This window comes from Myxine glutinosa, chromosome 11 (assembly GCF_964187855.1).
Source record: "Myxine glutinosa chromosome 11, kmMyxGlut1.1, whole genome shotgun sequence".
NCBI lineage: Eukaryota > Metazoa > Chordata > Myxini > Myxiniformes > Myxinidae > Myxine > Myxine glutinosa.
Window position 1 is genome coordinate 36,597,829 of NC_136271.1, and position 14,060 is coordinate 36,611,888.

At 44.5% G+C, this 14,060-nt stretch overlaps 1 long non-coding RNA gene across 1 annotated transcript; it reads right to left on the reverse strand.

The window, feature by feature from the left end:
• Positions 1 to 764: 764 nt before the first annotated feature.
• On the reverse strand, positions 765 to 14,060 carry LOC137436213 (uncharacterized). Its single transcript, XR_010986203.2, has 3 exons — positions 13,982 to 14,060; positions 1,780 to 1,865; positions 765 to 1,602 (listed from the first exon to the last, which is right to left on the reverse strand). It is a non-coding gene; the product is annotated as an uncharacterized LOC137436213 (long non-coding RNA).

Below are 14,060 nucleotides of genomic sequence, written 5' to 3' on the forward strand. Positions count from 1 at the left end.
AAGCTGCATGGAGATTTATGAACACACATCCTTCCTGTGCGTGCCTTCCTCACTGTGTTTGGCCTCACACTGTGGTTCTCTTTGTAATGGACCAAAAGCCAGCGTCCTGCTGGACAGCATTAGTGAAAACATTTGTGGCAAATCTTTAAAATGCTGTGACATGGCAGCGACTGATAAAATTCATATTAGGCCGATCAATCTTTCACTTTACATCCAAGAACCGGTGCCAAGACATTCGTGCGCAGGAGCTGAAAGTGTCCACATGCGCAAACTGCTGCACATTCCGTGCAATGATGTTACACAATGGCAGAACAAACTCCGGCAGCAACTCTCATTTAAAGGTCCTGGATTATCAAGATAACCCGAACGAAAATATTCATCTTGAGATTCTCATCGTATTTAAATCGAATCTGGCGGGAAATTCCAGGCACATCTAGAAATCGCGGGAGAGTTTTGAAAATGAAGGCCCAGTTCTGAAAGTCTGGCTCGATATCACATTCTAATTCGGTTCAAGTTCATTTCAGATTCTTTACAATCACCATTTCCCCTTTTGCTCTTCTTTCTGTCTCCTTTTCCTTTTTTTTATTTCGCTGTGATTAATCATCTAATATATATTGCTTTTTTCTAACCACGGACTCGCTGACTGATTGACGGACTGACTGATATTAATGTTTGGTACCTTCCGGGTGTCGTAAAAAGCTTAAATTTGGCGTGCCAACGGCCATCGAAGTTGGTACACCGAGAAACATCACAGGACCATCGGAAAGCATCCGTAAATGTAAATTTACTTGAAAAAAACGTAAATGCATATGAGAAGAAAAACATCAATCAGTATCTCGCATTTGAAAATTGTAATTTCTAAAACTGCAAACTGTAAAATAAACATGACAATAATGTCCGTCAATGAAAAAAAGAAAAAGCATCCGGAAATGAAAACGCACGTGTAAAACCGTAAATGCGTACGTTAAAAATAAAACCTCAATCAATATCTAGCATTTGAAAATTGTAATTTCTAAAACTGTAAACTGTAAAATAAACACGACAATAATGTCCGTAAATGAAAAAAAGACAAAGCGTCCGTAAATGAAAATGCACGTATAAAACCGTAAATGCGTACATTTTTTAAAACCTCAATCAATATCTAGCATTTGAAAATTGTAATTTCTAAAACTGTAAACTGTAAAATAAACATGACAATAATGTACGTAAATGAAAAAAAGAAAAAGCGTCCGTAAATGAAAATGCACGTATAAAACCGTAAATGTGTACATTTTTTAAAACCTCAATCAATATCTAGCATTTGAAAATTGTAATTTCTAAAACTGTAAACTGTAAAATAAACATGACAATAATGTACGTAAATGAAAAAAAGAAAAAGCGTCCGTAAATGAAAATGCACGTATAAAACCGTAAATGCGTACATTAAAAAAAAAAACCTCAATTAATATCTCGCATCACAAACTGGATAACACAAAAAAATTATGGTGTACTCGGCTGTTGTGTGCGTCTGAGGTTGTGCATTACATGTGTCTGATTTGCTTGTCTTGCTGATGAGGATATTAAAGGGACTCTCCTGAGTATTTCAGAAACGCTTTAATTCCACTGTGAAAAAATGCCACTTATAAAACAAAGTGAATCAAACAAATGACAACTTTGGGCAGTTGGTACAGACTTGCTGGGTCATGCCATTATCTCCTCCCTCACTCCCCCCAGTTTTGCTGACGTCATCTGTACTATATGCATAGTAGAAGTCCCAATAAAGATCAGTAGCCTACTTACCTTCGGCTGGCAAGTGATGTGCATTATGTGGTTTGGACCCGTTTTATTGCCAAAAACCCATGGACCCATCTTAGTCTGGTCTTCACCTATCGGACAGAAAATATGAACAATTTCAAAAACACAATGTTTCACTTCCATTCCGCTCGCAAGGATTTACACACAGACTGACATCTTGCCGGTATATGCAAGGTACTGGGCGTTACTCTATTGTTTTTTTTTGTTTGTTTTTTTGGTATACAGAATCGAGGCTTGTGTAGGAGCTAACACATTGAACATGAAAACATGCACAGACACATAAAACATGCAATGAAGGGAGGGAGGGAAGCACACAAGCACAACAACAGTAGAAAACAGGGACGTCGGTAGATCTGTGGAAGGGGGAGGGCTTGGGGAGGAGGGAGAGGTACACAGTACAAAGGAAATGAATACTACTAGGAATTTCAGAAAAGAAGTTGGGGATTGAAAGAGGCGGATTTGGGGTGTTTTAACGGGGGTAGAAAAAAATCAAGGTTTTGGATGGGGGAAGATAAGAGATGGTGGTGAACAGCTGTTTTAAAGACCTGGAGGGAGGAGTGAGATTGAAGAGAATGTGGGAGATTGTTCCAGAGGCGAGATAAAGAGGAATGAAAGAGTGAAGGTGAGCAGAGAGTCTTGATTTTGGCAGTTTGACCAGAAGAGGGTTGCTGGCAGATCTTGTGCATCCTGCAGGAATATATAGGGGGCAGAGCACAGACAGAGATGGGGGAGCCAGGCTGGAGAGGAGTCTGTAGAAGACAGAAAGACCACCAACCTGCCTGCGGTGAGTGAGTGAAAGGTGCTCAGAATCAGCCTCATCGCGGGAGATACCAATGATTCTGTATGCTTTGGTTTCAACTGCGTGAAGCCGAGCTAGGCATGAAGCAGGAGCACCAGCCCAGAGGGGAGAGCAGTATTCCATTGAGCTGCAGATGAAAGCTTTGTATGTGGTGAGGAGCTGAGAAGTGCCCAGGAAGGACTTCACATGATGGAGGATGCCCAGTCAGTGACTGGCTTTGGAGGCCAGCTTGGAAATGTGGTTTTCCCAGGAAAGATCATGGCAGATAGTGAGACCCAAAAGCTTGAGTGACAGAACTTCTTTGAGAGGATTGTTTAGAAAGTAGATGGGAGGGTTTTCCAGACGATCGTTTCAGAGAGACAAAGTGAGAGTGTGAGATTTGTCAGGATTGAAAGACATGTTCCACTTGTTTGACCAGTTTGTGATGTTATCCAGGTCTGCAGAGAGTGAAGAGGCTGCTGCCTGCCGATCTGAGGGTTGATATATGGAGCAGCAGAGAGTGGAATCATCAGCAAAGTGATAGAGAGGATTTTGAGTCAGAGAGATCATTAATGAATGAATGAATGAATGAATGAACATTTTAAGGCCATTTTTCCCCGCAACAGCGGGGGTTAGCCTCGCGGGCCCCATGACAATCATGGTTCCCTGTTTAAGGCAATGTTTTTACGGCCGGATGCCCTTCCTGGCGCCAACCCTTAGTCGCCTCTGACGATGTGCAGGGATACGGGGACCTATTCTAAACCGGGGTACACACCGGAAGAGAGATCATTAATGAAGACCAGAAAAAGCACAGGGCCCAGAACACTGCCTTGGGGAACTCCAGCCTGAAAAGGAAGGGGAAATGAGAGAATTCCATTCAGAGCCACACGTTGAGTTGACTTTGTCCAAAGAGGAAGTTGGCAAGCCATGTGTGGAGGTTTCCATGGATACTATAGGAGGAGAATTTGGTGAGCAAGGCGGGGTGCCAGACCGTATCGAAGGCACGAGATATCTCAAGGGAGACAGCTCTGATTTCCTGTTTGGCATTGAGGACCTCCATCCATTGTTGAGACAGCAGACGCAGCATGTCCAGAGTAGAATGGCCTGGTCTGAATAAAAATTGATGATCTGAGATCAGGCCATTTGAGAAGAGGTAGGATGTAATGTCAGAAGTGATGATGGATTCCATGACCTTGCTGATTATTGGGAGCAGGCTTATTGGTCTGTAATTGCAAGGATCTCTTTTTGCACCTTTTTGTGTAAAGCGGTAATGTTGGCTGATTTCCAAGCAGATGGTAGATGATCTTGAGCAAAAGAGAGGGTGAAGAGAACAGAGAAGGGTGCAATAGAGCAGTGGGGCAGGATTGTAGGAACCGTGGGCTGAAGCCGTCTGGTCCAGTTGCAGAATCAAAGTCAAGGTTTGACAGAAACTTCTCCACCTTGTCAGGAGAGAAGGACACAGAGTGCAGGAGCAGCTGGGTACAGATACATTCGACTGGGTAAGTTGGGTACAGAGAGAGTTGGGGTTGGGACACAAGATTTTGAGGTAAACACAGAGTTGAGGAATTCGGCTTTACTGTATCATGTGCGGTGTCAGCTGTAGATCCATTTGAGGTAAGCGAGAGGATAGAGGGGGAGCAAACACCAGAAAAAAAGATTTGACGAGATGCCACCTGGATTTGGGGGAGGGAGACAGGTTTGAGAGTTCAGTCTTGAGAGTAGAGAGATATCGTTTCCTGGCTCTCCTAAGGGTCGACACACACTTGTTCCGAGCTTTGTGAAAGGAAATGAGATTACCTTCAGTTGGATTTGCGTTCCAAGAGGCGAAGGAAAGTTGTTTCAGGGCAATTGTCTCACCACAATATTCCGTGTACAATGGAAGGGAGGAAGGGTATGACAACTGAAGACGAGATGTGAGCAATTTACTTTGAAAGAATTCTCAGGATTGGTTGATGTCAGAGGCAGTAGAGATGGCTGTCCAGGTGACCAGATGTCCAGAGACCAGTCCAGATGTTTGATGGCTGCTTGAAGACCGTGCCAGTCGGCCTGAGTGAAATTCCAGACTCATGGACGCCGAGGAGGCTCTCTGAGAATGGCCAGAGAGATGTCCACTTTAACAAGCAAATGATCAGATGAACCGATTGGAGCATAGTGTGGCAGAGCAGAGCAGAGTAGAGGAGTGTATTTGCTGTGTGGCATCATTGGAGCAGAGTATGTTTGCTGTGTGGCATCATGATCTTTACCCAATCAAAGGCTATGTCGCCCACCCTCAACGTTTCCGCATACCTACCAAGATCATCATTTAGCGTTTATCATCATATGGTCTCTGTAAACCAGGCAACACTGCCCTTTCTTATGGGGCACCATTTGCATTATATGTGATTCAAATGGTTGAGATTCTTCTCTTCCCCAGAGCTCAAAGAGACAGAACATTCGAACTACACCTGTATGCTTTCCATGCTGTGATACCTTTCTTCATGAGATACAACCACACACACAATGCTCTTTGAGGAACAGTCTACCTCACTCAATGAGATGCACCAGCTTCATGCAGAAATGAAGGCTGACTTTGATACCGGAAACTTTGTCGTGAAACGTGGGACTCCACAGTTAAACCAAGTGTATCCTGACCATTCAGGAATGGCTGGATGGAACAGGCAAAAAGGGTGGAGGCAGCATTGGCACAAAGATGTCTTCAGCTCTGAGCAGATACTCTCATGCAATCTCAGATCTCACCTGGCTTTTGAAAGAAGATAAGCCTTTGGCCTTCGATTGGATGATGCCCTCATGAACAATGAATCCAGGAAAGGCAGACAATGGCAAGCCAACAAAGATGAAGATCGTCTAAAATGACGACGTTGAAGAGCTTCACCATGTTCTCCAGCGACATGCCTCCAATTTTGAAAAATATTGCAGATAAAGACCGAAGGATTGAAGATCTGCTGGCAGCTGAGAGGAAAGGACAAGAACAACTAAATGCCTTTCATACAGACAGTCATTTTGCCTTGTGACAAGAGAAACACAAAATTCAGAAACACTTTTCCAAAGAAGAAGTTTCTTACCTTTTCATCCCTGTTAGGATCACAACATACAGATCCTCGAGGTGGCGCAGTGATAATTGTCAAAGCAGACCATAATACTCTCCAACGTCTTATCACGGCCTATGAATCTGGGCGGGATGTAAATCTCCATGAGATCCTCAACCATGAGCTGCTGCTTGTCCCACATGCTTTGGCAGAAATAAATGCTGATCTTCAGTCTGGATCCAAGGCAGTCTTCGCTCAAGTCCTGACTGCTGAAATCCATTGTCCCCCTGTGCTTGAAGCAACAGATCTCCAAGAAAACCCAACTTTGACCATCGATGGACTAGCACTTGTTGTAGCAATTGGAAAACATCAGAAAACTGCGAATTTTTTGTTGCAAACTTGCACGTTAACCTTGTAGCAGGATTGCTAACATGTGACAGACCTTATCTAATATACTGTTACGTTTGTGGGGGTAGGTGATGACATACTCTAGTACAGATAGGATTGTGTCGTATTAGCATGGACCTACAAGCCCTACGCGAGTAGGAAGCCTATCTGATGTACATAAGCAGGGAAACCGTGAGCTTAAGAGTGTTTATGTGCCCAGAAACGGAGGGTGGGTTTGTGTTAGTTAAATAGGGCTTAAGGATAATTCCCAGTATGTTAAGGATAATTCCCTGTGATTTTCCCTTATGTTTTTACATTCACTTGGCCAGCCATGCAATCGGCCCCATTAACCAACAACACTGACAAACCCGACGGAAACCCAGCACATTCCGATCGGGCTAAACCCCGCCCAATTACCGCCAATGTAAAGCAAACATTCTCGAAGAGACAAAACTCCGCCCCCCGATGGATCGTAATGGAAAGACCATGCCTTGAGCTTCGTCATTGGTTAAGGAGACATGGGGTGATGGACCGAGCACGGGCAATTGGCCAGGGCTGATGTCAGAGCAAGCTCGGTCGGGCCGGAGAAGAGGAAGAATCCCTCTCAGTCGCTCTCTCGGTCTCTTGGCATGAACAAGGAAGGCGCCATTTTCCTTTGTTCGTGCTGGTGCGATTTTGCTTCGTGGTGGGCGGACGCCTTTTTGTCCCTGGCTTGGCTGTTCCTGACTCGTGTGCGATCGTGGAGAGGAGGAATAAGAGTGTCTCTCTCTCTCTCTCTCTCTCTCTCTCTCTCTCTCCATCTCTATCTCTATCTCTATCTCTATCTCTATCTCTATCTCTATCTCTATCTCTATCTCTATCTCTATCTCTCTGGTGCTGGTGGTTGGATTGGGCGGCCACGCTTTGTCCTTTGTCTCTCGGGTGGCTCGTGTGGAGAACTCTGCGGAGCTTTGGGATCTCTCTCATCATAAAGGAAGGGGTGTTCATGAACTGTGCTGTTTCTCGTGGGAGCTGGAGCCGTGCTGCATTTCGGAGGGAGTGGAGAGTGAGGCAGGACCGGCCGGCTGCATGAATTGCTTCATGTTCGTGGCGCAGTGAGGAGGAACTTCACGCCATCTTGTGCGTTTCCCGTGCGGGTGGCTGCGAGCCACATCGGACTGCCGACGTTATTCAACGACTTTGTCGAGACAAGAGCTGAGTGCCGACAAATAAAAGGGGGTGGGGGATTTTCTATTTATTTGCTTTAATCATTCAAGTTAGGATTATAGATTTACCTCACCATTCATTTTATTTCCATGCTTTATTTCATTGAAACCATTATTTGTTGCAATTCATTTGTTGTATTGTTGATTTTTCTTGTCTCGTTTCTGTGTTTGTGGGTTCGCGGAATAAACCCGTGCGGCGGCCGTCCGTAAAGGTAAGAACTTTGGTCCCCTCACTCACGTGCGATGGACCATCTGCCAGTTTTGGCTATGCGCCTCGGAGTTAAAGCAAACTGTTCGCTATCTGCCGCCCATGATCTTAATCAACGGCGACACGACAATACCTTGCACTATTTTATTACCATCAACGTAGTTTTTGAGGAATCCCTTTTGCAATTTAATTATAGGTCAAAAACATATTTCGTGCTGTTGTTTATTCTTTCATTTAATAGTCCCACCTTTTTGGCAGACATCTTGGATGCAAATCAAAGGCTTAACCTGTCACGAACATGAAAGTTTGTGACAACATAGCAATCACAAGGTGAAATCATACTCATAGCATCTCTAGAACAACTGTACTGAAGACATTGCCAGTAGATTCAGATTAACTTGGCGGACATTTTGTTTTTGGCCTGTAATAGGTTAACCACGACAGATACAAACTTACATGTGGCAGAAATAGATTCAGCACCTCAAAAACCAAAAGATGTGACCATTTGCCAACTTTTCCTCAAATTTGCCATCAGCTCCTAAAATAATGGGAATTTTCAAAATATGCATGAGCCTACAAGCCCTACGCCGATAGGCGATCATATGATTGGTGTAATGAGGCCGAGCAACCTGAGTCATGTAATGCGATCTTGTCTCGTAGTGGACCGCGACCAATACAACCTTGACTGTACTTATGGAAAGAGCCAAATTAAGCCAACAGGATAACCAGAATTTACCCGAGACCAAGTCAAAGTTACACTACTCACAATAAGTTAGAGATATTGGCAGGTTCTTCGGTGTAGTTGATTTTGTGTATTAATTATGTTGAAAAAAGTTGTTGGTCCTAATTCTATGGTTATTAATAAGTGTGAAAAAACACAGCATTCTTGATTTCAATACCATAACCCTTACCCCTATAAAAAAAAAAAAACTCACTCCCACAATATCCCTAACTTATTGTGACTAGTGTAATTACAAGAGGAGCGAGAATTGCTTTGCAAACCCACCCACCCAACTTCACCTGAAAGGAGATCTTTGGAAAATAATCCTAAATATTTCCATTTTTCTCTTGATCTCCCATTGAGAGGTTATCCTAATAATTTCCTCTTACCTGAAGCAAGTAAGTTCTTCAAAAAGTTTAAAAGTCGGGTTATTTTGTTTCACGCATTCCTGACTACCAGGCTTGTTTGATTTTTCTTTACTTTGCTCACATCGGTTCTGCAGATCTGATGCAGTGATGTTCGCCGATGTCAAATGCACATTCGTTCGCACTGTGTGCAACTTGTAGCTCCTCAGAGTCTTCTTTATGTAGATAGTATAATACTGAGGTCGAGGGTACGAAGTTGGCAGGATGACTAGTCGGAGGTAGTGTATTCACCTTTAAGCTGTCAATTCTGGGTTTGATTTCCGATCGGATGACAGAATCAGATTGGCAGCTCCCTTCATGCTTCATGGGTAGGGGGACGTTTACGCAGAGGCAGCGTTAGTCATTTGGAGACCCCGTGCAAAACACAAGTAGTCCAGTGGGGGCCTCCATCATCATTATTACTAAAATACCCAATTTGGTGTCTGTCTGTCTGTTGCTGCATGTATGTGGCTGATGCATTCGGTAGTTAATTATCCATTCTCAATCAAACTTACCAGGGGGACTAATTGTGTCATTATATAAAGGTTGTAGCTACTTTGTTTGCCCCCATTCTCACTCCATCCCACCCAATGCATGTTTTCCTTGAGTTGGAGTGTTCTTTTTGCACTGTGTTTTAACACCACTCACAAGTCGATGTGTTTTGTCAGCAAAATGAGATCCCCACCCCACCACCACCCTTGGGGACCCCATCTCGAAAGATTGTGAACTAAAATGGGCCGCCTGTGGGAGCCCGTGATGCCTCGGTGCCCCGTGCAATTGCATGGGTTTCATGGCCCGAACGCCGCCTCTGCATTTACGCTTGGCGTACTTCTTCGTGGACTTGTGACCAACTGGCTCATCTGTTATATTTAAGGTCCATCAGAAAATGCTATCATAATACTATCTGAAGAGAAGGCCATTGTGTACTAGTACCACGGCCAATTTCCTACTTTGCCGTGCCTAGGCACAGATGGGCCTCGGTAACGATGCAACCAGCAGGGTGAACACTCACACATCCCCCCTCACCCCCATCCCAACCCAAAGCCTCACCTTGCCCCCACAAAGCCTTCCTCTCATCCTCCACCATTCCAATGCTTCCTCTCCCCCTATCTCTAACTGTGTGAACCTCAAACATCTGAGGTCTTCATTCTAACCTGACAGTCCAGACCTAATCTAGGCCACTGCCGATAAACAAGACATCATCTGTTTAACAGAATCCTTCCGCCTACAGGACATCCCTGACTCCTTATTGTCCCTTTTCAGTTACTGTCTTCTCTGATGTGAGAGGCCTGAATGACAACCTGGCTGCAGATTTGCACTTTACATGAATAACTCAATTTCTCACTGCCCTTGTATGTATCTTACACCTCACAACCCCAAAGAGTACCTCCAGCTGCGACTTCCCATCCACTAACTGTTATAACGTCCTCCAAACAGTGACGACTCCATCTACATCTACATCTCTCTACATCTATCTCTCTACATCTATATATATATATATATATATATATATATATATATATATATATATATATATATATATATATATATATATATATATATATATATCTCTCTCTCTCTCTCTCTCTCTCTCTCTCTCTCAACATGGACAAACTTTTAACCACTCATGCCAACTCTATCTTCCTCATATGTGGTGATATCAACTATCACCATGCAAATTGCCTGAATGTTGGTACCTCTCACCAGCCATGACACTTCAGCAAGTGACTTCTAGACTGAACCAATGGGACTGACACAATCTGTAAACTTTCCAACCCGGATTTCTCTGAATGGCAAGTCTTCCCTTCTGGACTTGGTGATGACCAACTTTCCAGCAAATGTCTCCTGCTCTTCCTCTGCTCCAATTGGTTCATCTGATCATATGCTTGTGCAAGTCAACATCTCTCTGGCTGTTCTCAGGGAGCTGCCTCAATGCCAGTAAGTCTGACATTTCACTCAAGCAGATTCGTAGGGACTGCAAGCAACCATCTCTCTTCAGGTGCATTCCTTCAATCTCAGTGCATTCCAAAAGGTCTACAACAAATGTGTGTCCACACTCATGAGAGCCAGAAACAACATCGGTTTAACCTCAAAAATGAACTTTCAAACTTGTCTCCCTCCTCTAACACCTGGAGGCACCTTGTTATGTTTGTTTCTGGAGTGTTGGAGTATTGTATTGTTGTATTATTGTTGTATTGAGTATTAGAATATTTCTGGAGTATATTTTCTGGAGTATCTCATTGCACCTTCTATCCTTTCTGGAGCATGCCCCATTTCTGTGTTTGCTTCCAAATCCTGTGTCCCCAACCCCTCACTCTCAGTACCCATCCTTCCCTGTTGTACCCAACTGGCCCTGGACTCTGTTTCTTTTGCACCTGCGAAGGTGGAGCAGGTTTTTTTCAATCCTCAACTCTGTTCTGCAACTGGACAAGACAACATCAGCTCAAGTGTCCTAAAAACTTGCTCTACTGCTCTTGAACATCCTCTCTCTGCCATATTTACCCTATCATTTGTGCTAGGTCATCTTCTATCTCCTTAGAAATCCACCAACATCACTGCATTACATGAAAAAGGTGCAAAAACCGATCCCTTCAATACAGACATATCAGCTTACTTCAAGTCATCAAAAGATCATGAAATCCATCATCACAGTTGATGTGAAATCCTTCCTTTTCTCCAACAACCTAATCTCAGATCACCAATTTGATTTCAGACCAGGTCACTCCACCTTGGAGATGCTGCTCCAACTCACCCAACAATAGATGGAGGCCCTCAATGTCAGACATGAGATCAGGGAAGTCTCTCTGGACATATCCCGTGCTTTTGATAGTCTGGCATCCGCCTAGCTCTCCGAACTCTCTGCCCATGACATCCAAGGTCAACTCCACACATGGCTTACTGACTTCCTTTACTCTCGTAGCCAACGTGTGGCTCTCAACGGGACCCTTTCATCTCCTCTCCCTGTCAAGGCTGGAGTGCCCAGTGTCAAGGCTGGAGTGCCCCAAGGCAGTGTTCTGGGCCCAGTCCTATTCCTGATCTTCATCAATGATCTGCCATGACATTCCTCATCCTTCTGACAGACAGGCAGCAGCTTCAGCCCTAGACAAAAATCACAAACTGGTCAAATACTTGGAACATGTCTTTTAACCCTGAGAAATCCCACAAACACTCTCTCTCTCAAAAAGGATCGTCAGGCAAACCTTCCTATCTACTTTCTTAACAATCATCTTGAGGAAGTTGCGCCATTCAAACTCCTGGATCTCACGATCAGCCATGATCTTTCTTGGGCAAACCACATTTCAAAGTTGGCCCCCCAAGCCAGCCTTTTGGGCATCCTCCGTTACCTATCTGCCTCCCCTGCCTCACATCTTGCTCAGCTTGATGCAGTGGAAATCAAGGCCTTCAAGATCATTGAAATCTCCCACAATGAAGCTGAGTCTATGGGCCTATCACTTCGACATCACAGACAGGTCAGTGGTCTCTCTGCCTTCTACTACATCCTTTCTGGTCTTGCACCCTATGCCCTCTCTGTGCTTTGTCCCTCTCCCACCTCCCCCCTCCCCCCAGGTTTCTGCAGGGCACACACAGTCCACCATCAACCCCTTTCTGGTGAAACTACGTAAATCTAGAGTCACTGCTCCCCTCCACTCCTTTGTTCCACTTTTTTCCCCACCTGTGGAACCAACTTCGACATCCTCTTCAATCTCATTCTTCCCTCCAGATCTTCACGACAGGTGTTCACCACCATCTCAGAGATCATCACGAATCCGAAACCATAATATTTTATACCCTCGTTAACCCCTACCCCACCCAAATCCCTCCTCCTCCCAAATTTCCAGTGTCTAAAAAATCCGAGCGTGCGATGGGGGCGTTGATATGGTTGGATCGAATAGTCGTTGAGGGAGCATATTGTGGTACGGGGCATGGTTTTGTAGCTCACCTGGAAAGAGGTTCAGGTGAGCTTATGCAATGGCGGTCCATCCGTCCGTCCGTCAACATTTGGAACTTCTTCTCCGAAACCGCTGATGGGATTGCGACCAAATTTGGCACAAATTATATTTGTTGTGTTGTGACTAAAGACTGCTCACGGCATTTTAAAAAATCGGGGGCTAAGGGGGTTTACCGGGAGTCAAAGTGTATCCAGGTTCAAACAACAACTTGCCCCCCAAAATAGGTATTTGCTTTCTTCTCAGAAACTACACCTGCAATTTCGATGAAACTTCACCACAACCTTCATCATCTGTGATGTACCAATGTTTGTTCAAGACATTGGAAAAATTGCTGTCTGAGGAGGTACACGGGGTGGGAGGAGGTGGGGGGCGAGGGGGTTTCCCCCCGAAATAGGCATTTTTTGTCTTTGTTTAAAGTTTTATGATTATGTTAGTGTGATTCTTCATGCTGCCCTGTCTTCCAGCAAACATTGAAATTGGTTTAAAATACCTTTAGTCAGTGCAGTAAACTGTTTATTCCACCAGGTGAGCGCCAGGGGTTTTGCCCCTATGTTTTAAAAAAAGTTATCACGTGTAGAAAAGTTCCAAAACATTCGGCAATATCGAACATCGAGGCTCGAATAGAAATAGAAATTGTGAGTGTGAGAGCCTCGAGCACCTATTTACTCTCATTCTTCTTCTTCTTCTTCTTCTTCTTCTCCTCCAACAGCACCGATGATAATTTCCACATTTTGGGGTCGATCCTCCGGGGGTAACAGTTTTCACTCGTCTTTCACTAACAGGTTGGATCTCCCTGTCTACCTTTCGATTGGAGGTGATTTATCCAATCTTTTGGGGGAATTTGTTCAGGATACCAGTGATAACTCCTCCACTCTTCGCAAAAAGCATCGTGGGATAATTAACGTCCACCAATGTGCGCCGTCTATTTACTATGTACGCAAATATGATGGCATTCCTGACCCCAACACCAAGCTCTTTATCCCTTTGCTCTCCTGACACTTCCCAACACATTTCCATTCTCTCCCCTCTCCAACTGCACGTTCCCACCCTCTTTCCTATCCCCTGTCAAGCTCTCGTCTCTTTCTTTCCCAATGGTATTCCCAATAAGCAATATTATTCCCACCTCCCCAACATTCCCTCCATTCGTCCTAAAACTCCTAATTATCCAAGTTTGAATAGTTCTCTCATTCCATGTTATTAAACCTGTTTATATGCGAGTAAAGTTTTGCGGAACATATAATAAATAGATGTCATCTTCTGCCCCTCCAATGGGCAATTTGTAACCACGTGACCTACCGAAGCGCGACCCCTGAACACCCCGGGCGCAACAAGCGGTGAAACGCACACCTTGATCAGTCTTTGACCCTTACAGGTAAATAATGTGCACGTTACACGAAGGATTGCATCGATGCTCTCAAGGGGAGACGAAGCCGACCGAGTTGTAACGAAGTGAAGCCCGTGAATGAGGGGGTCGGAGAAGGTGTAAATGCGCAGTGTTTCGTCTTTACCATGATGATGATGCCTGTCTCTGCTGACTCGTCCGCGGTTCCTCTCCTTCCCGTTTACGCTGTGCAGAGCCAAGCTGAG